We start from the raw sequence: 26,403 nt of genomic DNA on the forward strand, positions 1-26,403 counted from the left end.
AAAAGAAGAAAGATCTTAAATCAGTAACCTAACTTTACAGCTCAAGGAAGTAGAGAAAAAGAGCAAACTAAATCCAAAGACAGAAGAAGGAAAGAAATAATAAAGATTGGAGCAGAGATGAATAAAATAAAGAATAGCAAAATAATAATATCAATGAAGTCAAAGTCAGTTCTTTGAAAAGATCAAAAAAATAGAAACTTTAGCTAGACTTAAGAAAAGGGCAAAGAATAACAAGTAACTAAAATCAGAAATGAAAATGGGGACATTACCACACCAAACAGAAAAAAAAAAAAGAATTATTTATAAAAGAATAGTGTGAATAACCACACACCAAGATATTAGATAATCTAGATGAAATATATAAATTCCTATAAATACAAAATACCAAAACTTGAATCTAGAAAAAAGAAAAAAACTGAATAGATTTGTATCAAATAAAGACATTGACTCAGTACCAAAAACCTCCCAACAAAGCAGTTCAGGACCACATGGCTTCACCAGTGAATTCTACTGAACACTTAGAGAAGAATGATTCCCTTGTAGCTCAGCTGGTAAAAAATCTACCCCCAATGCCAGAGACCTGGGTTTGATCCCTGGGTTGGGAAGCTCCCCTGGAGAAGGGAAAGGCTACCAACTCCAGTATTCTGGCCTGGAGAATTCCATGGACTGTATCCATGGTGTCACTAAGAGTTGGACACGACTAAGTGACTTTCACTTCACTTCACTTCACTTGTCAAACTCTTAAAAAAATAGAGGAGGAGGGAACACTTCCCAACTCATTGTATGAGGCCAGCATTACTCAGATACCAAAGCCAGACAAAGATACTACAAGAAAACTAAAAACCATGTTCTTTATGGATGCTGCTGCTGCTGCTGCTGCTGCTAAGTCGCTTCAGTCATGTCCGACCCTGTGCGACCGCATAGACGGCAGCCCACCAGGCTTCCCCTTCCCCGGGATTCTCCAGGCAAGAAAACTGGAGTTGGTTCTTTATGGATGAAGATGCAACAATTCTCCACAAAATACTTGCAAACTGAATTTAGTAGCATATTAAGTGGATTATACATTATGATCAAGTGTGGTTTATCCCTGGAATGAAAGGGAGGTTAAACATAAGAAAATCATTCAAATGCACAATTACACTGTGAGGCAAATACTTAAAAGAATTGAAATTAGGTACTCAAACAATGCAAATGCACAGTCATAGCAGCATTGTTTACAACAGCCAAAAAGGGAAAACAGCTCAGCTACCCTGTCCATCAATAGATGAATGGATTAATAAATTGCATATACACACTACATAGATGTATCTTGAAAACTTTATGCTGGGTTAAAAAAGTCAGACAGAAAAAGTCACATATATGATTTCACTTACATGAAATATGCAGAATAGCTATATTCGTATAGACAGAACACAGACTGGTTGTCCCCAGGGACTGAAGAGAACAAGAAAGCAGAGCAACTGCTTAATGGTACAGGGTTTCCTTTTGGGGTAATAAAAATGCTTTGAAACTAGATAGATGTGGTGGTTGCACAAGATTGTGAGTGGACTGAATACCACTGAATTGTTAACTTTACAATGTTTAATTTTGCTCTGAATTTTACCTCAATTTTTTAAAAGGAAAAAATAAGGAAATTTAAATAAACTGTAAACTGAGTTAATAAGAATGTACCAATATTGTTCCTCAATTGTCACAAGTGTACCATATTTTAATATGTTAATAATAGGGGAAACTATGTGTCTTGGGGAGCAGGGGGAAGGATGCGGAAGAGGCAGGGTTGTACATGGAACTCTCTGTAGGGTTTGTTCACTTTTACTCTAATATATTAGCTAAAGAAAAAACCCTTTGTTTTCCTAAATAACTCTGGGATCAGAGAGGAAATAAAATGGCAACTAAAAAACAAAATAATAATGTGAAATTGACATAGCAAAAGTGTTTAAGAGTTGTTAAAATAGTATTCAGAAAATTCCTAGAATTAAATACTTTGATTCCCAAATAAGAAATAATACAAATAAATGAACTAAACATCCGACTCTAAAACTAAGGAAAGGAAAAGTAAAATAGTTTAAAAAAAAGAGGGAAGGGCAGTAGGAAAATAGAATAAAGATAAAGGCAATAATTAATTATTTAAAAAAGAGCTAACCATAAAAGTGATACATCCAAGAGATTCATACTTTGACATGTCGTATCAGGGAAAAAAGAGAAAACATAAATGGACAAAGTTAATAATGAAAATGGTTATCCATATGGTTATGAAGATGATCAGAAATACAATACTTTGCATAATAATACATTTGAAAACTTTCATAAAACTTTACTTATAAAATACATAAAAAACCTAAACTGTGTGAAAAATAAGCGTAAAACTTGAATAGATCAATAACAACAGAAAACATTGAAAAGCTTTTAAAGAATTACTTCCAAAAATGTGTGCCAAGGACAAACGTGCTAAGATTTTCTCTTTAAACATCTCAAGGAGCCACTAAGTCCCATGAAACTTTTTTAGAACATGGAAATGTTTGGTAGTTTTATCAGAAAATAAAAATGAAGATTAATTTCACTTATAAATAGGAATGCAAAAACTCTCAATAAACTATAGGCATTTCTTTTTCAGTATGTGTTTTGTTAATATAAACTGGTATAAGGTGAATCAATTTGGACACACATTTTGCACACCACTTTTGGCTGAACTGTGGCCTGCAGATAGCACTGCTAGAATAGGGAGAAAGCTTTTTGCACAATGTGTAGGAGCAGCTGCTTTGTTTGAGTAATGGTTGCTCTGCCTTGATAGGGTTCCTTGGCTATGCCACATTGTTTTCATTCTTTTCTGTTAATTTGAGTTGTGAACTGAATTGTGAAGCCAAAATAATAGAGGAGAGGCGTAAAGCATGTGGACTGAAGAGAAAAGGAGGAAATGTGTAGGTTTGGTTTGTTTTGTTTTGATCAGCCAATTTATTATCTAGAGCGATAACAAAATACACTTTATAGTTATGAACCTACTTTTATTACTGTGGGATGATTTCTATAACATGTACTTTAAAAAATGCAATTACTGTATCATGTAACTACAGGACCCATATAGTTTAAAAGTAGAAACACTTGTACGGTTGTCTCTAATGATATAAAAAAGACAATGAATATAGTTTAACATGAAGTCTTGATTCACTTTTAGCAAATTAGGGTTAGGAGTATATTTGGTAGTTATTTGGTTTTTATGATTAAGGTGTTTATCTCAAACCAATAGCCAACGTCATTCTTAATGTTAACCACTAGGGAAATTCCCACTGAGATCAGAACATGATGAGGTTGGCTGCTATCTCCTGTTATTAAACACTGTTCTAGAAGTTCTTGCCAATGTTACCATCAGAAGAAAAAAAGAAGACAAAGTTATGTTTTTCCTATCTGGGCATTGCATGTGAATTACCCAAAATAATTTAGAATAAGTAAAATATCAATGCAATGACTGGATGCAAGATAAAATTATTACATCAAGAACTTTCCTAAATGTCAGCAGTATTTAGTTAGAAAATACAATGGAAAGAATGTCCTTATCAAGATTGCATCCCTATTAACCTCATGAAGAAGATAAAATGCATTGGAATACATTTTATAATAAACAACCTGTTTCCTGAGGCCTTAGCACATGGAAAGAAAAAATGTTTGCAGACCGGAAGTTTCTTTCCTGTAAAGAATGATTGTTTTCTTCAAATTAGTGCATAAGTTTCATGAAATTCCAACCAACACTTTTGGGGAGGAATTTTAGAGATTTCTTTGAATCTTCCAGTTGGCCATCTCTTTCACTGTCACAAGTGTTTAAGAGAAATAATTGAACGTTGCTTTAGTTGACTGCTAGCAGGAACTTCAGTCAGGTTAGACCTGGAATACATTCCCAGGTCCTTGTCCTGCATGGGGGCAGATAAATGTGAGCACCTGTGCCCAGGTAGAAGAGAGCCCTGGAGGGAGTGAGGAGATGGGGTGGGCAAGTAAGGACAAGGAAGACCTAGGAATGAATTATCTGTTTCTGTAAATGACTTGGCTCTCCTGTGACCTTGTCCCAGTATTACCCTTCCCCCAAAACCCCATCCTTTTTGCAGTTTGGATAAGATATCCTAAAATATCTTTCAATGTTGTAAGAAGGTAAGGCAGTGGTCACAGAGAGCCAGAAAAAAAGAAGTGATGTGGATTTATGGTTAAGCCCTGGCTCTGCTAGTTACTCAGAGAAGTCAATGGCAACCCACTCTAGTACTCTTGCCTGGAAAATCCCATGGATGGAGGAGCCTGGTGGGCTGCAGTCCATGGGGTCGCTAAGAGTCAGACACGACTGAGCGACTGCATTTTCACTTTCCACTTTCATGCATTGGAGAAGGAAATGGCAACCCACTCCAGTGTTCTTGCCTGGAGAATCCCAGGGATGGGGGAGCCTGGTGGGCTGCCGTCTATGGGGTCGCACAGAGTCAGACACAACTGAAGCTACTAGTTGGAAGGTCCTGTAATCATTTTCCCTCTGGCAGACACAATAAATGGCAAGTGCTTATATAACAGTAGTGATGACCGTTGTAGTTTCATCTTTTTTGAACAATCAACTTATTCTTAAGAATACTCTACACAATCTTTAATATTCACTTCTTGTGAAAATAAAGGCCAACTGATAATGAAATAAGACTGGATTGCTATTGTGCAAATTTAAGTGTTTGAAGATAGGTAATGCAAAGTTTTCTATTAATATAAGGAAAATACTGTAAAGAAATATTTATAAACATATTTCTTAGAAGATGGAAAGGAACACACTGAATCAGGTCAGAATTGATCTTTAAAAATTTAACCAAAAAAGTATGAATATATATATATAGCATTTACTTTTCAACCTAATAAGCTATATACAACTTAACTTATGCCAAATATATACCTTTTAAGTTTTACGTTATAGAAACCACTCACTGGAGAAGGCTGTATTCCAGACATAAACTTTAAAAAAAACATTTCAAATAGAGACATAAATTTTATCTTAAAAGTTGGGACAGTAGCAAAAGGATCACAGTTTTTAAAAATTTCTTGTAATCTTGGCTAGGGACCACATTTTTTAAAAGGCTGAACTTCCAACTATGGCAATGAACAAAAGACGTTATTGAATCACATCATAAATTACTCACTTAACAGAATCAATTGTAGAGCGAATCTGCAACACAGCGGTTTAAGACATCCAGGCTACCTTGCTAGTTTGTGAATTGGTAAGAACTACTAAAGTTCTGATTACCTCTTTTGCAGGTTACAAGACTCCTTCGTAGACTACTGCTCTTTAAAGTAGACAGCTACAGAGTCTGGAAGTTTTATCTGCAGGCTCTAGTAATGCTGCTTAAACTGTCCTGAGATCTCCCTTGTGTTAAACTGGGAACTTCCACTGAGAAATCCCCCAACTTGAAGACTTCCTTTTTTGTAACTATCAACAGCCAATCATGGCAAGATATTGAAATGAAGCAAAGGCTACCAGAAATGTCTGTAAACCACCGTGACTGTAGCTTTGACTTCCTTTTGAAGCAAAGATGCTTTACTTGAAGAGCTAGGACATTTTAACAAAAATCCAGAAATTGTAAATCCCAAAATACATTTGGATTAAGCACATTTTCATGTCAGAAAATTTTAAAGAAAGCATATTTGATAAATGTTTTTTTAAGGTTTTAGGAAATCACTTTTGGACCTAAGCAGTATAGTTATAAACAGCAGGTGAAGACAAGATTTTAGTATAGCTGTCTTTGCTACATGGCCTACAGAGGTCACTAGAATGAAGCCTCATAATAATAAAGTTTATGCTGGATTCCAGAGTCTGACCACAATTTTCTGCTTTCTTAAGAGTTTTCCTCCCAGGGAATTAAGATTTGCTCTTCTATGGATAAGTGTATGTGCCAGAACACTGGGGAAATGCTTTACAAACACATAGATTCTTCTCAGGCTACTTGGAGCAAAACATCAAGTTCTACATGCAAATAGAAGGCAGCATGTGCACCCCAGATATTTTCCTTTGTTGTAAAATTTCAGAGCTGGTGTCCTTAAACACCATCTGTTCCATTTCCTTTTTATTACAGATGAGGAAACAGGAGAGGGCAAATGCACAAAGTCACCAAGAAGGTTAGAGGCAGCACTCAGATTAAAATCTGTTTTTTGAATCTGAGTGTATTTTTCTCAGTGTAGCAGGTTATTAAACAGGAAAAGGACTGTGGCAATGGAGCCCTCTCCTCGTTCAGCTCCTGCATTTTGCGGATAAGAAATCTGAGATCTTACTCAAAGCTTCCCAGTCAGTAAAAGACTAGAATTTAGAACTTCAGATTCTTGGTCTAGTTTTTTTTCCACTTTAAAACACCACCCTCTCTTAAGTGTCAAATAAGCCTGAGATATTTCTATTCCTGAAGAAATTATTGTATAAAAAGGAAATAATTCTGAATTAATCTAAAATGATGAATAAGCTTATGATTAAAAACATTCCATTTACTTATCTAACATATAAGGAAGTATTAATATCCTTTAGAATCTTACATTGTCTAATTAGTTTACTGATATAAACCTCAAATTCTCTTGTGTATAATGGGAAAACAAAGCCTATCTAATACTATAAATATAGCCAACAAAAAAGTGAACTAGCCATTGGTGAAAGGAAAACTTTTCTCTAAAGAATTTACTTTTTGGAGTTGGATTTTATAAACATAGTTTTGTTTGTTTGTTTTTAAATCGCTGTTGATGCTTTAACTGGGAAATGCCCCAATGATCCCTCCATTCTGGGCCCCATCCCTCTTCTCCCCCCTCCCCCCCGCCTTTTTTTTTTTTTTTTACTTTGGTGTATGAGCTTGGTATGAGCCCAAGACACAGCAGAACCAGCTAATTCTGGGTAATCGGTCTCAACTTGATGGAGCTCTGTTTGCAAGAAGGTCCTGAGGCCAAGACACACAAAGACTCTTTTGGAGGAAATTTTGGCTGTGTGTGTGGAATGTAGAACCTATGCTGGTTCTGGCTCTAGGCAAAACATGTGAGGCAGATGGAAGCTTTTGTTGTCTCTAGTGGTTCCTTTTCCTATTCCCTCCCCCTCCTGTTTTCCTCTCAGAGTCACACACCATGTGACTAGAGCAGACAGAAATACAGTGATTTCTGCAGGGGAGGAAGGAGCAAATTGGTAGGGAAAGCCAAGAGAGCCAAGCTGGTATTGACAAGGGTTAGAGTATTATGTTTAGGACTGGAGGGGACTCAGTGGGTGGGGAGCTCCAAGTCCAAATTAGGGGTTGGGAGTCACAAGTCAGGTTCCCATTCAGGCAGAGGTGAACGACCAACAGTTTGCTAATCAAAGAATTAAGAGACTGCCACCATAGGACAACAAGGTTCTCTAGGCAGGTCTGGGTGAAAGACCTCCCGAAGAAGAGTTCCTGGAAAGCAGAGTCTACCCTGGAGGAGGTGGAAGTCACAAAAGCTGGTGTTCCTCATTGCTGACCGGGATTTAGAGATAGGCTTCTTCCTTCAGGAGGGGACCCAGGTGCCTGTAACTCTGGCCAAGGAGATAAGCAGCCAGGCTGCACGGGTAGGTGTTTAATTGGGAAACTTAATGACAAAGACACCTGCAGTACAAATCTATATTCCAGGCATGGTATTTGTGGGAGAAGCAGAATTTTCTAGCCTCTACTTGCTGGTGGGCTGATGCTCTGGGATTTCATTGGCCAATGGCCACAACAGGGCTGGCATTTGCAGGGATGACGGATACTCTTTTTTCACTACCACCTCAATCGCTATAAATGGCACTGGGAGGAATGGTTGGTATGGATAGTTCGCAACATAAATTTCTGCCAAAGTATTGCTCCAGTATTGATTTGTATGTTTTCTGTCATAGAGACTTGTAGAATCAAAGTGCCCTTAGAGTGAAGAGGGGAAGGAGATTTGGTGGAAGTAGGGAGGAGGTAGGCATGCTTATTCAATAAACATATATTATCTATTAAGTGTTGGGTTCTATGCTGGGTGTAAAAATCATTAAAATGCTTTTTCTTGCCTTTGAGGGGCTCATGATCTTAAGGAACAGACAGATGGGCAAACAACATTTTCCTCCGCCCATTGCCAAAGATGAGAGCAGAGATACGTACAAGGTGCTGTGTGGGCAGAGAGGCAGTTCTCAGAGCCAGAGCGACTCATGAGAAGATGCCTGCCTAGACGTCCAGGAACTGAGCAAGCAGATCAAGGGTTAAAAATCAGTTTTGTACCTTTTGCATATTCTCAGTAAGTTCATTCTGATTTCCTTTAGGCTAACCTATTGGCTTTTTGTTCATTTCTATAGATTTATAAGTAAAATTTTTCTAAAATCTTAATTTGGCCTTTAACATTCTAAAGGATTATTTATAGTCTTGATGATAGATAGACACCATTTTAGTGTTTTGGGTAACTATTGTTACAAACCAAAGCTGCAAGGTACCCAGAGAGCCTGAGCATGTAAGAAGTATGTTAAGCCTGTTATTTTAAGACTAGCAATAAAAGTAGGACTCTACCTTTCCCAGTGCTCTGTCATCCTCATTGTATGATGGCTACATATTTTTGGCTATCAAAAGAAAGAGGACACTTCCTTATGTATGAAGAAATAAAGGTTGATAAAACTAAAATCCAAAAATATCTTGACAAACTCATGTTGTAGGCTGATGCCTTATGAGCTATAACAGGAGTAACTATAAAGTTGTCTAGTTACTACTTTTACTTACAGACTACATTACTCTACAACCATCCACCATCCTATAAACAAACAAACAAAAAAAAACAGGAAAAAATTGCATATGGTCAGAAAGGGATGATGAGATGCAATTTGTAGCAGTCATACAAAAAAAGACTTAAGACTTTCACCTGAGGTGGATATAGAGGGATGCTAATAAAATCCCAAAATGAATAGGACCTTTGAATTCCCTCTAGAATGAGGGAAGCACTAGTTCTTCGTCCAGACCCATCTTTCCAGGTGTTACTGTTTAAAAAGATCATAGACAAACTAGTTATAAACTCATTCATGTTACATATATGTGATTGCAGGAATGGAAGATGTTTAGCTTATAGCAAGGAAATAACTGCATTTAAATATCAATTATATTCTTCTATAGAGTTCCAAGGTAAACCTCAAGGTAAGTAGGAGACAAAAAGAACACAATTTTGCTTCACTGTAGAAAGAAAGAAAGAAAAATAGTAAGTTACCTTGGGAGATAATGAGTTCCACGGTCTGGGGAAAAATCAACATAGGATAAATGACCGTTGCTTGGGAACACTGAAAGGTTATAAAAAGTCTCAGCTAAGATAATAATGACTAATACCTATATAGCATTTCCTGTGGTCCTCGCACAATTCTAAGTGATTTACATGTATTACCTCATTTAATTCTTTGAAGTACCCTACGAAGAAGGTGCTCTTTTACAGATACAAAAACTGAGGCATAAAGAGAGCTAACTAATTTATCCAAGGGCACATAGCTAGTATGGAGAAGGCAATGGCACCCCACTCCAGTACTCTTGCCTGGAAAATCCAATGGACAGAGGAGCCTGGTAGGCTGCAGTCCATGGGGTCGCTAAGATTCAGACATGACTGAACAACTTCACTCTCAATTTTCACTTTCCTGCATTGGAGAAGGAAATGGCAACCCACTCCAGTGTTCTTGCCTGGAGAATCCCAGGTGCGGGGGAGCCTCCTGGGCTGCCATCTATGGGGTCGCACAGAGTCGGACACGACTGAAGCAACTTATCAGCAGCAACATAGCTAGTAAGCGTAAACCTCTGTCTGCAATGCAGGAGACCCCGGTTCAGATTCTGGGTGAGGGAGATCCTCTGGAAAAGGGATAGGCTACCCACTCCAGCATTCTTGGGCTTTCCTGGTGGCTCAGCTGGTAAAGAATCCACCTACAATGTGGGAGACCTGGGTTGGGGAAGATCCCCTGCAGAAGGGAAAGGCTACCCACTCCAGTATTCTGGCCTAGAGAATTCCATGGACTGTATAGTCTATGGGGTCGCGAAGAGCTGGACACGACTTAGCGACTTTCACTTTCACTTTCTGACATTTGTCTCTAAAGTCCGTGTTCTTAACAACTTCACTGTAGTGCATCTGGGATGTCCGTTACAGTGTACTTGATTGAATACAGATTCCTTCAGTCATTCCTTCAGTCACTGAGAGCACGAAATCTTAGAGGCAGAAAGAAATTCACATGTGTTCTCCACCACTTTTTATTTCTTCTCATGTCCAATTTGAAAGCTTCCAGCCTGCCAGGAAGTTAACAAACTGAGCATGTGTCACCTCTGATCCCTGCTGGATATCTACCAGTTTGGTCTTAGGATGGGCATGTAAGGATGATATTACTAGAGACAGCAAAAGAAGCGTGGGGCAGGAGTAGGGATCATGGGGAGAAGTGGAGGAGGTTGTAGGCTTGCTGCCTTTTCTCAAGTGTCAATTTAGAGCAGCCTTGGAGCAGATGCAATACCATTAGTTAAGGAAGATGACAGTGCACATTTTGTTTCTGCAGATTTACTTAGCCTTCAATTTTCCCCCCTTCTAACCTGTTATGGATTGCTCAGTAAGTCTCATAAAAAAATCCATGATACTTCCTACCAGATACAAGGTGAACGATCTAAGTCTCCATAAAAAATCTCTATAAGTTGACAGAATTTCATCAGGGAATGAAGGTACCTCATCACAGAAAGGTTTGTTTCAGTATTATACATTCTGCTTTCTCTTTTAGTGGCCAGTGTAGCAATATATTTAGTTTATTGCCAACTGGTCCTTTCATTTTGATCTATGTACTGGGGTTTCTCTTGTCTGAGGTTAATGAGAATCACCAACCAAAAGAATGAGTCTCACAGGCACCTTCTATCAAGTTGAGAAACCCAGAAAATAGTTTAGGTATTAGAACAGAGAAATTAGAAATTATTTGGATTCTTTATGAAGGTCAAGAATGTATAAATGGTGGAAAGCAAATTTTGCACTACCTGAGACATTTATTTTGGATTTATAAATTTATGAAATTGAAATTGCTCTGAGGTACTTAAGGTGCATCAATAATTTTCTATGCAAGCACACGGCACAGTAATTTAGTCCTGATATAGTTTCTAATATTAGCAGGATTAATAGTTTCAACTTGTAATTCCATATAAATGAGATAAAAAAACATTTTACCCCATCTATAACCTCTAAGACATGATGGCAGTGAGACGAGAAGAGAAAAGAGGGAGAGACAGGAAGGATAATCCATAAACTCTGGATTTTTTCTATGGCTTTAATAAAATAAGTCAGGCTGTCAAAGATCTGACCTTTGAAAATGGTTTAGCTTGATTCCAGGAGGGTGTTGGGAGGATTAACTAGCTGAATCTTGCAGAGAGATTTCATGATTTCTTGTGTGTTATTTATTCTTTGGTTTACCAGTTAAGTTCCTTTTTAATTTTATCATATTTGGAGAGATGCCAGAAACATGATAAAAAAATTTAATAAACATGAGTCCCAAGTAAAATCAGAAGCTATTGTTTGAGGAGGAAAAGTTGAGGTCGTAATAGAAGTGTAGGAGTAATTGTATATGTGTACAGCTGTTCTTTAGATAACCTAGTTGTAGTCCTCTACTTCAAAGGATAAGAAACTGAGATTCAGATTGACTTTTTCAGTATCAAGCAGCTGATTGATAGTGTTGACAGCTTTCCTGTCTTTAAGAATTAGAGATTCTAGATCCCATGTACCGATCATCTTTGACTTTATAATGTGAGGATGCCGTTAAGGTTTGGAAGCTGAGTGGAGGTGACTAGAGAACTTTAGATTACTCTATAAGTGAATGGCCTATGTGCTTTGTCTTTTGTCATTGGGTTTCAGGCTTTGAATGGGGAAAATCACTGCTTTATTGAGAGGTAGTCTAGCAGAAGGGTAAGGCACACAGTTCCTGGAGACTTATTGTCTAGGTTCCAAATCCTAACTCCATGGATAGCTCCTTGCCTAAATCTTACGGTAGTTTTGAGGACTGAATGAGTGTATCTAAAGAATTTAACCACTTAGCAGTAAATGGCAACCCACTCCAGTGTTCTTGCCTGGAGAATCCCAGGGACGGGGGAGCCTGGTGGGCTGCCACCTATGGGGTCACACAGAATCGGACACGACTGAAGCGACTTAGCAGCAGCAGCACATGATGAGACTATGTGAGATTTTTGTTGTTGTTTTTTATTCACTGTCTCTATAAAATCACAATGTGAATTTAAATGAACTTTATAGGAAAACTAGGCAGAGGGAAATTAAATTATTTAAGCAAGGTCTTTTTATATCTCTGTGTAGCATCCATATTTGTTTTTTCTTTTTCCCCATTATAGTCTATGCGCAGTTTGGGAAAACTCCACCCTTGATTCCATGCGTAAACTAGGATTGGCTTAAATCAGTCAGCATATAACATTTCCCTGAACTTTGCTCTTGTGGTGAGCAGATCTATTGGTGAGAGCTATTAAGTGACTCAAGTCAATCTAATCTCAGTGAATTCCAGAACTCTGGTCTGGAATACAGAGCTTACTTTCCTTTATCTCTTGACTTCCCTATTATGTAGCACTTTAAAAAATTGTTTAAGCTAATTTGAGTTGGCTTTTCTGTTACTGGCAACCAAAATCTTCTTGCTATAATACTCGTTATAGTAAAAAAAGAAATCATGAGTAACAGCAATAGCCATCAAAAAAAAAAAAAAAAAAGACTTTTGGAGAAGTTGCTATGTGGCAAGCACTGTCCTAGGTACTGATCTTTATAATAACTCTGTGAGACAGTCAGGAATCTCACGAGTCAAAGAGTGAAACTCTGAACACCATGTACAAAGTATCATGACAATAGGCCTTATGCTTCCAGCAGATCCGTTTGTGGCATTCAGTTCAGTTCAGTTCAGTCGCTCAGTCACGTCCGACTCTTCACGACCCCGTGAATCGCAGCACACCAGACCTCCCTGTCCATCACCAACTCCCGGAGTTCACTCAGACTCACATCCATTGAGTCGGTGATGGCATCCAGCCATCTCATCCTCTGTCGTCCCCTTCTCCTCCTGCCCCCAATCCCTCCCAGCATCAGAGTCTTTTCCAATGAGTCAACTCTTCGCACGAGGTGGCATATTTTGTACTAATATTTTTGCAGAAAACAAATATAAAAGTCTAACTAGTTTGGCTTCCTTTTCTTTGATCCCTCAGATGATTTTTTTTAAATAAGTACAGGACATAATCATTCGGGCACAACAATACTGAAACTTGACAATTGATTAGGGCCCTTGTGTATTTAGGTTTGAATTTTTAATTTTGTTTGTTTATTTTGCTTTGTTTTAGTACAGGCTTAATATGAGAATCTTAGAATTTTTGATGGAGATGAGTGGCACTGGATGAACTTCAAACATGAAGCTGGCAGCAATGAGCTGGGAACAAGAAGAAGCAAATGGAAAGTTCCAGAATCAGTAGGAGAAGCCTTGTTCCTCTCATAGTCTCTCCAGTTCTCTACACTGACAAAACTTGACATTGCGCTTATTGAAAGAAGAAATATTCCAACATTTCAGCTCCGTTTCATAGGGCATACAACAGAGTGGTTTTGGAACTGGGAGGAAACATACAGTTTTACCTAGAAACTTTTGAGTGTAAGGGATTTGTTTTCATTTTAGCCTGTTATGACAATGTTCAACAGTAGCTTTTATTGAAGTATATTATCTATATTACTTGAAGATAGATATAACACGTGTTAGCTCTAAAATGTTTTTTCAGCTCCCCACTGAAGCCTTGTTGCTGCTGCTGCTGCTGCTGCTAAGTCACTTCAGTCGTGTCTGACTCTGTGCGACCCCAGAGACGGCAGCCCACCAGGCTCCCCCATCCCTGGGATTCTCCAGGCAAGAACACTGGAGTGGGTTGCTATTTCCTTCTCCAATGCATGAAAGTGAAAAGTGAAAGTGAAGTCGCTCAGCCATGTCCGACCCTCAGCGACCCCATGGACTGCAGCCTACCAGGCTCCTCCATCCATGGGGTTTTCCAGGCAAGAGTAGTGGAGAGGGGTGCCATTGCCTTCTCCGCACTGAAGCCTTGGGGCTCCCCAAATCCTCCTTGACTGGTGTCCAAAATAGGCTAGACCTTTACTTGTAATAGAAGTCTTTTACCCCAATTAAAATGTAATTCATAAAGGAGAAACGTTATACTGTTATGGGCCATTAAACCTTAGGGTAACTGAAGACTCTAATGATAACTATTGATAAGGGAAATGAGAAATTTTTGAGGAACTAGGATGGGGGTGGTCAGTGAAGAAGAATGTGGGCTAAGAATGAAGAGGTTAGGAGTACCAAAGAGTTGTATCCATTTCTCAGTTTTGTTTAACCTGATGACATAGAGAAGGGGCAGGAGATAAGATTCTTAAGGAAAAATGGGATTTAGCAGTAACTACAGTTACTTTGTATATGGTAGGGTGGCTTAGATATTTTTGAAGTGAAATAATAAGTAACTGAATGGTAGTGGAAGATGGAAAGTCCTTTGCATAGAGTGGATGAAGGGAAGGGTAATCTATGATGTCTAAAATGACATCTGGCTCTAACACATCAATAGTTTATCATTCTATCTCTTGTCATCATTGAAACTTCTAACACAGAACTTGTTTATGAGGGGTAGGACATAGGAGAACACTGAGAAGCAAAGACGGTGGAGCACAGGTAAAGGTGGGGAATGCAGATGCGAACAAGGACGGCTGAGTGCAGGCGGGCTGCAGAGATGGGCTCTTGCCCAGTGTGCAAGGCTGCGGTTGGGCTTCTTGAGAAGAAAAATTAAATTATCCAACTTGTAACAAACATAGTTAATTTAGTATTTGATGACACATTCATTGTGAATATTCTGTTCTTGAATTGGAAATCTTTTTCGTTTTCCCTAAGCTGAAACTTTCCCCTATCGTTAGGGAGACTTTCCTGTCTCTTTGGAACTTTCCTAAGCACCGAAATTCTGAAACACACAGTTTAGCTATATCTTATATATTCTTTTATTGTTCTAGAATTATTCCATGTATTTTGAGAGTAGAGGCCATGACTTGCACATAATTTGTACCCTCACAGTACCCAGAAGTCCTATGAGGTTAATTATACATTTGAGTTAATGATATATCCAAAGGAAGAATTTCCTATTGGCATTACATGTTAAGAAAAACTTCCTATAGTAACAAGACTCTTATTCACAGAAAAAAGAGATTGAAAGGCTTTGGATATTCCTTATTTTCTGGAATTGAATCCCACCCAGAAACTTGAGGAAACTATACAATTGAATACTTTGGTCTTACCCATTTATAAGAATTATGGTTCAAGATATACAACAAAGAAACTTTATGACAATGTTCATAATGAGTCATCACTGGCAGGACTCCAGGCTTTCCCCCAAGATCTTGAAAATAATTCAGGGCACAAGACAAGAGAGACAAAAATAAATATTAATAAAGAAGATAAAGAAACACATTTACTAAGCAACTTTGTTGTGCTGGATGCCATACTAACTGCTCTGTATTATCATTAATGTCATTATCTCAATGACTCATCTCAACCACACTATTAAGTAGATTTTGTTCTCGTTCTGCAGATGAAAAAACAGAGATGGCAAGGTCACACAATTACTAAGTGGAACCAGGATTTGAATTGAGGCCTGTCTGATTCTGGAGCCCAGGCTCTTTCTACCATATGATGTACTCTTTCTTGAGAGGAGAATCCATAATAATCAGAATGAGTGGAAAATTCCCTTAGTTTAGGTGCACAATCTGAGTCTCCTCTAAAACCAGAGAACATTTCCGTGGGGATTGTGTTTGTAGCTTTGAATGAAATTGGTTGTAATGAAGTGGGGGCTTGTCAGGGAAGCTGCCTGCACAAGAACCAGTTTTCAACCAACTGGTGACCCAGCAGGCAGGGGTGTACTGGGCAAGGTTTTTTTTTTTTTTTCCAGTTGAGTGCTCCTTTCTAGAGTTAGGGGGCCATGCTCTGGAAACAGGTGGAACCACAGCTAGAATAGCTTTGGAGTCTTGAAAATTTCTGAGGTTAAACGTACCTTGGGTATTTATTTATTGGGATTTCCCATCATGTTTAAAAAATTTCTGTCATCTAGTTGAGACATCTTTTGTGTATACCATTCTCTTCTGAGCCTTCAGAGGAAATGGTTATGTAATGGCTGAAAGCTCTGAGTAAAAGAAATTACTTTGTACTAGTTTGTGGGATACAGAGAGGTATAAAATATTATAATATAACGAAGAGAAGAGGTAAGGAGGTCAGTTAGGAATGATGATTTGACTGTAAAGTTGGCAGATTGTGGGGACTGGTTGTGGAAAAGCAAGGAAAGGCAGTTGTTGATGATGCTACTGCATCTGTAAGTAGATGATTGGAAAACTGCTAATGCCAGTGACTGAGAGAAACTGCTGTGCCAGACAACACTCTAGATACTGTATGCACATCTCTCATTTCACTGAAACTTTGTAGTCACTCTAGAACCTAGATGAAGGATGTAGAGAGAATGGGACTATGGTGGTGAGGAGATGTTCAGTTTTATGCAAGTTGATATTCAGCGGCAATCAAGCATCTGTGTGGAGATAAATTCAGTTTAGTTCAGTCACTCAGTCATGTCCGACTCTTTGCGACCCTATGGACTGCAGCACGTCAGGCTTCCCTGTCCATCACCAACTCCTGGAGCTTACTCAAACTCATGTCCATCAAGTCAGTGATGCCATCCAAGCATCTCATCCTCTGTCGTCCCCTTCTCCTCCTTCCCTCATTCCTTCCCAGCTTCAGGGTCTTTCCCAAGGAGTCAGTTCTTCGCATCAGGTGGCCAAAGTATTGGAGTTTCAGCTTCAGCATTAGTCCTTCCAATGAATATTCAGGACTGATTTCCTTTAGGATTGACCGGTTGGATCTCCTTGCAGTCCAAGGGACTCTCAAGAGTCTTCTCCAACACCACAGTTCAAAAGCATCAATTCTTGGGCACTCAGCTTTGTTTATAGTCCAACTCTCTCACATCCATACATGACTACTGGAAAAACCATAGCTTTGACTAGATACACTTTTGTTGGCAAAGTAATATCTCTGCTTTTTAGTATGCTGTCTTGGTTGGTCATAGCGTTTCTTCCAAGGAGCAGGCATCTTTTAATTTCATGGCTGCAGTCACCATCTGCAGTGATTTTGGAGCCCCCAAAAATAATGTTTGTCACTGTTTCCATTGTTTCCCCATCTATTTGCCATGAAGTGATGGGGCCGGATGCCATGATAAATTAGCAAGGATTTAAGACCACTCATTAAATTTAAGGTGGTAAGTCCTATCAAAATCTGAGGAGACTAATTGAAGCTCTGCATCTCAATCGTTATTTCCCTTTTTTTCCCTTCAGTTCACTGAGAAATAATGGGCATACATCACTGTTTAAGTTTAAGGTACATGGTATGATGGTTTGATTTACAAATATTGTGAAATAATTATGATACTAGGTTTAGTTAGTATCCATCATTTCTTATAGACACAACAAAAATAAAAGGAAAAAAGTTCCTTGTGATAAGAACTCTTAGGATCTACTCTCTTCACTTTCCTAGATGTCGTGTAGCAGTGTTAACTATGGTCATCATGTTGGACATTACATCTCTAGCACTTATTTATAACTGGAAGTTTGTATCTTCTGACCACCTTCCTTGAACTCCTTTTCCTCCCACACTCTACCTCTGGTAACCACAAACCTAATTTCTTTTTCAAGGAATTTAGTGAGTTGGTTTGTTTCTTTGTTTTATATTAGATCCCACACATAAGTGAGATCTTATTCCTTCTTTGCCTTATTTCACCAAGTATAATGACTTCAAGGTCATTATGCTTATGGGTGGTAACAAATGATAGGATTTCCTTGTGCTTTTGTATGGGTGAATAATATTCATATATATATATATACACATGTATCTCACAACTTTATTCATCCATAGATGGACACTTAAGTGGCTTCTGTGTCTTGGCTATTGTAAATAACACTACTGTGAACATGGTGATGCAGATATCTTTTTGAGTTAGTGTTTTCATTTCCTTTGGGTATATTTCCAGAAGTGGAATTGCTGGATCATATAGTAGCTCTATTTTTAATTTTTTTATGAACCTCCATACTGTTTTCCATTGTGGCTATACCAATTTACAATCCCACTAATATTGCAAAAGTGTTCCCTTCTTTCTAAATGCACACTAGTATCTATCTTTTGTCTTTTTGTTACCATTTCCTTTTGAAATTTTTCAGTAAATGATTATTCTTTCTGGACAATTCCTTCCCCCACATCCCCCAACCCCCATCCCACCCCCATGCCAAATATAATCTTGTCAGGATTCATCACCTTACTTTTTATTTTTTTAGTAACCTTTAGTTTACCTTTAGTAAACTTACTTACCTTTTATTTTTAAAGTTGAATTTCTGGATTTGTATTTTTGAGTGACTCCTGAGCAAATTTATGATGTGAGCTCTTAACACTGTTCTCTGCTCTGGGACTTCAGAAGAAAACCAGCGGCAACAGGAACAAGTCTACTTATACTGCTACACACATCAGTAATTTTATTATTGAGACAGTTTTAACACAAAGTGTAGATTCAGGCTATATCTATCAACAGAACACAACAGCTTAATTTACACACTTATTTAAAATATTGCTTTAGTCAATATGACCGAACCAGTTTGGTGTGTAGAATCAACCTCAGAGGCTTTCATCATTCTTTCAGGGTAGGTTCCACAAACAGGCAATGAACAGACTGTTCAAATGAGAGTTATTTTTTTAGGCTAGATACAACAGAGGAGCAGATTTCCAAGAGGTCTTTTTAAGGTCTCTTAGGTCTTCTTTTCCAGAAAGCCTGAATCAGGCGCTTCACTAAGCATCCTCCTGCCTCTGGCCTTTTGTGTTCCTGAGTCTCAAATAATGATCTAATGCTGACCTATTGTGTCCCTAGTTTTGGCACTATCAAGACTCACAGCTGTGGCCTGTGCTATTTCTGCTTTACTCTGGATTCCAGTGTCATACTTCCAGTCTTGATGTCACGGTCTTGGCCTGATTCCTGCCATTCCCTTGCTTGAAATCCTGCCACTGCTTCCACAGCCTATCTGCTAGTAAAGATTTCAGAAGTTATTATTTCTCTAATCCCTCCAATTTTTTTCTTTGATTTCATCTTTTCTGTCATTGAGGCCAGCTTAAGACTGGGAGAAAACATAATTGTTTTGCCTTCTTTTCAAAGCCAATGCAGCTTCTTAAAAGCAATGGCAGGATTAAAATCTGACAGAGAGTCAGAAACTTGTTCCTCTTCTAAGTACTTAATACTGTGTGGGCTGCCTCATAAGTGGGTTCATAAAAGCAACCCACACAGTATAAAATAGTCTATGGTGACTTGCTAGAAATCAGAGGTTTACATCCTAGAATAAATGAAGAAAGGGAAAGCTCATTTTGTCCATAACCTGGCCTTTTCCTCAGCAGGTCAGAGAGAGGATTGCCATATGTAGACGTGATAGAATTTATCACTGTGGACAAGCAGACGAGGGAAAGAAGCTGAGATGGAGCAGACGGATACAGGAGCTGTCCCTACAGGGACAGCTGGGTGTCCTCCATATAGAGCACAATACCATGATAGGCACAAGGCTGATTTAGGCAGGCACTGATTTCCAAGTCTGGTTCAAATAGAGCCAATTCATTCCCTGAGCAAAGAAAGACCCTAGTTCTTGTTGTTGATGAGGAAAACATTACCTGCTGCCCAGAGTTCTAAATCCATAGTGCCCAAAGGACAGTATAAAGTCTGTTATCTATGATAAAGTTTTTAACAGACTGTGTGATGAGGAAGATAATGTAGTGATTTTTTCCCTAAAGCTAACTTTATTCACTTTAAAGAACCACTTTTTATTCTGAGAGTTGTTCCCTCCTACTTAATTTTTTTGGTATTAAAGTGTGCTTTTAAAAAATAAAACAGCAGTGTTAGGGTATGGTCATTATTTGTTTTATGTCTTTGCTTAGTAAATTAAAGATGAACAGCTTTATATTGGTCTCCAAAATATTTTTTGAAAATATTAGTAGTGCATAAAATCCAAACGTTTTGGGAGTTCTGATTTAAGCCACATGCTTTCCAGATATACACCCATTGACAAGGAACCAGGAAATGTAGTCAGGGAGAAACCATGTTCTTTGCATGGTAGCAAATGGGGTGTGGAACAAACATTCTAAATGTCTTCTATGGGTTTTCTATCAAAGTTATTTCATAGTGCCATTTGAAATATTGCTGTTTGTTGTTGATAGTAGATCAGAAAGACTAAAATCAAGGATTTCAGAAGTATTGATAAAGCACACATATAATTACATAGTTATGGATAAAATATATATAATGTTATCTTAAGTGTGTGACCATTTAAACATACTAATTTATTTCACTGTCAAGTTGGTGTCACCAAGAAATGTTATTGTTTGGCCAGAATAAATAAAATGCTACTCCCTTTTATGGGAAATGCTTTTAAGGGAAATGCTCTTCTTGGAGTTGTTTCTCATCATATCCATGTCAGGGATGCAAATATTGGATATTGGATACTGTGTTGGGAAGGATTCTAAGACTAAATTTGTGCTCAAAGAGAAAGAATATTATGAATGGTCACTGATATCTGCCAAGGGCTCCAGATGCGATGTGGTGGTGTTTATTTAGCAACTTGGGTTGATATCTTCATTGGATATAGGATATACTGCTCCTAATTGTAGCTTTCAGTTAATTTACACAGAAAAATTCTTTCTTTTTACCATGGTACTTCCTGTGAACTGAATATAAAAGTGGGTTTTCACAAAATGGATTGTGCTTTTGTGTGGGAGCGATGCTTTAATTGTGCTTTAAATGCTCAACATTAAATATACTGGAAGTAGCAAAGAATGTCCCACAAAAGAAAAAAAAAAAAGGCCTTGAAACAACAGAATTGATTCTTCCTTAGAATTTAAGGATGAAAAAACCATCCTTGTCCTTGCTCCCTACACGTGGTTGATGGACCAGCAGCAGCAGCAGCAGCACCATCAGGCTATTAGACATGCAGAATTTGTGGGCCCTGCCTCTGCATTCTGACAAGATCCCCAGGTGATTCTTGCTCTGTCAAGGAAACCAGAACTTGAAGGACTAGCAGACAGAACAAAATCTCTTGTGACCACAGGATGGAGGCATTCTTAGCACAAGTTTAAAAGAGGAGCCCAGTGCTGTGGGGACATGGAACCAAGCCAAGTCATTAGGAGGGTTGAAAGGAACAGCTGTGTCATAGGAAATGCTTTGGGGCTGAGCTTGGGAAGTGAGTGCAGACTCACTGGGCTCTTTCCTGGAAAGGGATGATGTGGCTCTTCTAAAATCCCATCCAGAGCCTTGGCTGGAGTCGGGACTAGAGATTAATCAGCGGGGAGAGGTGTAATAAACAAAGAGGAGAGAACTAGTCATGGCTTTTCCATACTGCTTCCCTCAGGCTGCTCATTACAATCATCTGGGGGAACCTTAGAAACTCTCCAGAGCCTGGTACCACCCCAAGAGACGCTGATTTAATTGGTCTGAGGTCTGTCCCAAGGGTCATTATTTTTAAAATGTCCCCAGTTGATTGTTCTGTGCAAACAGCATTGCAAAGTCTTGATATTTTATTTCTTTAAAGACTTTTAAAAGAAAACCCTGCAGGAGAAAAGTAATAATAAGTAGTTATACTTCATAAAAAGTGGCTCTCCTATAGCATAAATATATGTGACATAAATTAATATAAAAATTATTGTAAACATTTAATTAGAAATATCTTTTAATTGTGTTAGAACCTAGAAGGATGGGGTGGGAAGAGCATGAATTTGAAGAGCCATTTGTTTTTTTAAAACTACAAATAAAGCCTTTGCACTTCAGGTTTCCTGTTGGAAACAGATACTCAGAAGTTAAGTTGGATTAAGAATGAGGAGGCCTGAATCTGCTGTGTGACCTCCTCCTAGTGATTAACCCTGTTGAGACTGTTGAACACATGGGTGAAGGTGAAGAGTGGGTGTTAATTGGACTACCTTGAAGTGGAGCCACTCCACAAAAGGCTAATCTTGGAAATTCAGAGATTATTTTTTATTACCTTAACATCTAGTAGGCAAATTCCTATGAAGGAAAAGAGCAAGAAGCTAACATCTCTTTTTTTTTTTTTTAATAAGAAGCTAAATTTTATTGAGAGCCTATTCTGTGTTGGGCTAAGCTTTCTCATGGCATTTTCACAACTCCCTTGTGAATTAGATGTTTTTCAGAGGATAAAACCGGCTCTGAGGGACCAAGTAACTTGGAGGTAGTAAATGGCAGACCAGGATCTGAATCCAGGTATGTCTGTCTCTAGGGCCTGTGATCTTTGTATGGCATACATGCTGTGTTCCCCAGAGGGGAGAAGGGCCTGTTAGATCATGTATTTTGATATCCATAAAGATATTTCTCAAACATGATGGATGTCTGACAAGTATTTCTTTAAGAATCCATAGTCAAGTTACACCTGACACACACATTAGGTAGGTGTGTCCAGCTGTGTTTTATATCATGGCAGTGAGCTGTGATCTGCTCCTCCCACTTTCCATCATCTCTTATCATTCTCTTTCTGATAAATCTTCATCTATTCCAATTCTATGATATGCTCCTTCTCTCCCCGTGGAGATGAGAGGCAAATGCCAGTCTAACTCCTAGACTCTCTATAAATCCTATACCTACTAATTCTGGCCTGATAGCCTTTGCCACTTTAGGTGGAGGGTCAGATTGGACCAAGCCTGGAGACACCAAGAGAATTCAATGAGCTGCATGGTTTCTGAGCCTTGATTTGAATTAGATACAGGTGGAACTGGGATAGACTCATAACTTCAAACAGTCTAATTCAGAGATTTATTCAGTCTTAACACTCAGTAGTTAACATTATGGGTTTCTAAGACTCTTCATATTTCTGAATTATTGATGGAACTGAATAAAACTGTTGTCAAAGGTTAACTCTGGGGCTGCTTCTTCTGTATAATTTGATGTTGAAACTGCTTGAAAATGTCACATTGCACTTGAAAATATGTGGGTTATTTTCAAATATCTTTTGATATTGATTTCTAACACAATTCCACAATGATAAGAGAACAGACCCTGTATGATTTTAATACCTTTAGACCATGAAATTTTGCACCTTGTTTTATGTCCTTGGATATGTTCCAGTGTCTCCTAGTTTTATAGTCTATGGGAACTTGAATAGAATTTGTATCCTACTGTTGTGTGAAAATTGTATAAATCTTAATTATGTTGAATTGGTTCACAGTGATTTTCAGGTCTACTATATCCTTCTACTTCTCTGTATATTTATTTATTTATTCTATTTTTTAGATAGAATAATATTTATTCTATTAATTTTTGAGTTTGATATTGAAACTCCAACTAAAAATCTTTATCTACTTAAAAATTAATTTTAATATATAGTGGAACTATATGTAATTTTGTTCTGTATTTTCCAAGTCTCCTGTAAATGTTATCATATTCATAATTTAAAAATGTAAATAAAAAATAGACTGCTTGAATCACTAAGATGAACTCATAGGAAAAGTTTTCTGATAGTAACCACAAAATGGACACTATTAAATAACTAAAATTAAAGCTGTAGTTTTTGTTAGAGTTGAATTAGAGAGAAAGCTAAAAATAAGTAGTTCTATAAAAAAAAGATCAGTGGTTAAAGAATTGATAACAATAAGATGGGTTTGGTGGTAGAAGCAGTCTTGTGGTGGTTTGGGGCAGCTGTGTGGGCACATGACTGTCACAAGTTACGGTTTCAATACTAAGCATGATATGAACATTCATCAATATAGGTAAGGGTTAGCTAAGCGGAAAATACAGTTTTGGAACTAGTCTGAAACTTACCCAGTGCATTACTTTGTGTTCTTCCCACCTACAATTGAGTGTTTGACTGGTTTCCTCTTTACTAAAAGTTTAGATGAGAGAGACAACAGTGATGAGAATACTTGTTATTCATTAGATACACAATGGTCCTGGATTTTGTCTTAAGCACTTACATGCACACATTATTTCTGAAGTTAAAGCTCATAAGGAGAAAGGACATTTTTTTACTTATATTTTTTTCAAGTTTTATTGAGATATAATTGACATACAGTAGTGTAAAAGTTTAAGGTATACAGAAAAATGATTTAATTTACATACATCATGAAATGATTACCATAATAAATTTAATGAACATCTACATCTTACATAGTTGCAAAATTAAAGAAATAGTAAAAATTTTTTTCTTATGATGAGAACTCAGGATAAACTTTCACATATATTGCAGTGTTAATTGCATTTATCATATTGTACATTACATTCTGAGTATTTGCCTATTTTATAACTATGAGTTTGTATCATTTGATAGGGAAGACTTATTGTAGGTACAAAGAGCCAGCTTACCTTTTGTTTTCAATATCCTGAAGGAGTTATGGCATTTTTAGGGACACCAATATCATTACTATTGAGCTTCCCTGGAATTGTGCTTGAGTGGGACAGATGCTAGAGTTAAGTCAGGTAAACATGAGTCGTATTCTGTTCAGGAGTCTGTATTCCCTGAAAAAAATTGAGCACCAGGAGTAGTCTTGGGAGGGTCTGATCTAGTTCCTTTCTTTTCCAGTATGGTTAAAAGGACAGGTGGGGGAAAAGTGCTAAGAAAGGGAACAGTTCTGTATTCACAGGTTGTCTGCTATATTTAAGTCTTTCCTGGGTAGGCATTTTGATGGGGTGAAAACCATGCAATCAAGGAGCTTTAAAAATAAACAAACTTACGGAGGCTTTCATCTCCCAGTGGAGAATGTGAAAGTGAAAGTGTTAATCACTGAGTCATGTCCGATTCTTTGCAACCCCATGGTCAGTAGCTACTAGGCTCCTCTGTCCATGGAATTCTCCATGAAGGAATACTGGAGTGGGTAACCCATCCCTTCTTAAGGAGATCTTCCTGAGTCAGAGATCGAATCCAGGTCTCCTGTATTGCAGGTAGATTCTTTACTATCTGAACTACTTGGGAAGCCCGGAGGAGAATGTACAGTCCCTTAAACAAAGGAACAGATCTAGCAAGCAGGGTTCTGACTCCATGTTGGCCACCACTTAATCTCTTGCCTAAGCTCTTGTATGCTGCACCTCCTGAACAACATTTCATGGCATCCCTGACACAAGATTTTATTTTATTTACATTAGTTTACTGCTTATGAAAAAGGGGGTGGTTGAAGACAGGTATTTCATCTTCAGAGTCTCAATATCATGTTTTCAACTTGTAAATTGAGGGATAAAATTCTTTCCTCCTAAACTGAAACTCTAAGAAGAACCAAAAATCTCTAAAAAAACCCCCCAAGTATGTCTTATTTTCGTAGGTCAGTCAGGTGACTTTTGCACTGCAGAGCAAAATTTATTGTGAATTCTATTGTGGGTTTCCAGAGAGGGGAAATGCAGGTACTTTTTGGAGGCTAGATCATGGTGCTATCCCTTGAGAGACAGTGGACAGATGCAGGAACCTTAAGCTACTGCGGGAGGGAGGAGAAAAGGGAGAGTATTTGGCTTCTAGTTTGAGAAGTGAGTTAAAAGTCTTAAGGATAAGTGTTTGGATGTTAGGGGGAAGATGATGGAAACAAAAAGACCTTAATACTTTAATATGAAATCTAGGCCCCATCAGCAATCAAAATATACAGAACTAGTCACTTTCACTTATTCCCATTTCATAATACTTATAAAATAGCACTGTTATTCTACTTGGTAGAATTATCAGAGGCTGCAATTTGGAACCCCAAACTCTATCACAATCTATTTCTTTAGCTTAAATTGTAGAAAAAATACATTAAATATATTTTTGAAAAAATACAAAGTGGCATATCCATGCGTAGTCTTATAACTCTGACCTTTTCTCTCTTAGTTTTTCCTAAACTCATACATATATTTAGTTGTAGGAATTACATGCATGCAATTTTGTACTCTACATTTTTGTATATCTCTCATAGATATTTTTATATTGCTTAATTAGTTTTCATAATGATCATTTACAACAACTGCAAAATATTCCATAGAGTGGACATATAATACTTTATGTAACCCTTTTCCTATTGTTGTTAATCAGGCTATTTACATATATATAATTAAGATATACTTGGTCTTTAGAAGTCATTCTATTTAATTAAAAAACAATTATTTTCTCTTTCTTGGCCTATGCATCTGTCTTGTAGTCCATAATTTAGAAAATGAATATAATTACTGAAATTCTATTGGTGGTTATTTTAAAGGTTTGTTTCTCAAACTTTAGTGACTTCCAGAATCACCTGGGGCCTTTTAATAGGCACATTTCAGGCTCTATCCTTAGATGTATCGATTAACTAGATCTAGAGTGTGGCTCTAGACTTCCTTGTGTAGGGGATATAGAGTATATGTGATGAAGAAT

At 37.8% G+C, this 26,403-nt stretch overlaps 1 protein-coding gene across 3 annotated transcripts in view; it reads right to left on the reverse strand.

The window, feature by feature from the left end:
* Window positions 1–5,387, reverse strand: part of TANK (TRAF family member associated NFKB activator) — a 96,138-nt gene extending 90,751 nt beyond the window's left edge. Inside the window, exon 1 of one of the 3 annotated variants that reach the window (NM_001192264.1) lies at window positions 5,255–5,293. The gene's annotated coding sequence lies outside the window, so the exon portion shown is untranslated. Of the gene's footprint in view, window positions 1–5,150 lie in introns of all 3 variants that reach the window. The other 2 variants (XM_005202471.5, XM_024976823.2) reach the window with 2 other exon arrangements.
* Window positions 5,388–26,403: the final 21,016 nt, after the last annotated feature.

This window comes from Bos taurus, chromosome 2 (assembly GCF_002263795.3).
Source record: "Bos taurus isolate L1 Dominette 01449 registration number 42190680 breed Hereford chromosome 2, ARS-UCD2.0, whole genome shotgun sequence".
Lineage (NCBI taxonomy): Eukaryota > Metazoa > Chordata > Mammalia > Artiodactyla > Bovidae > Bos > Bos taurus.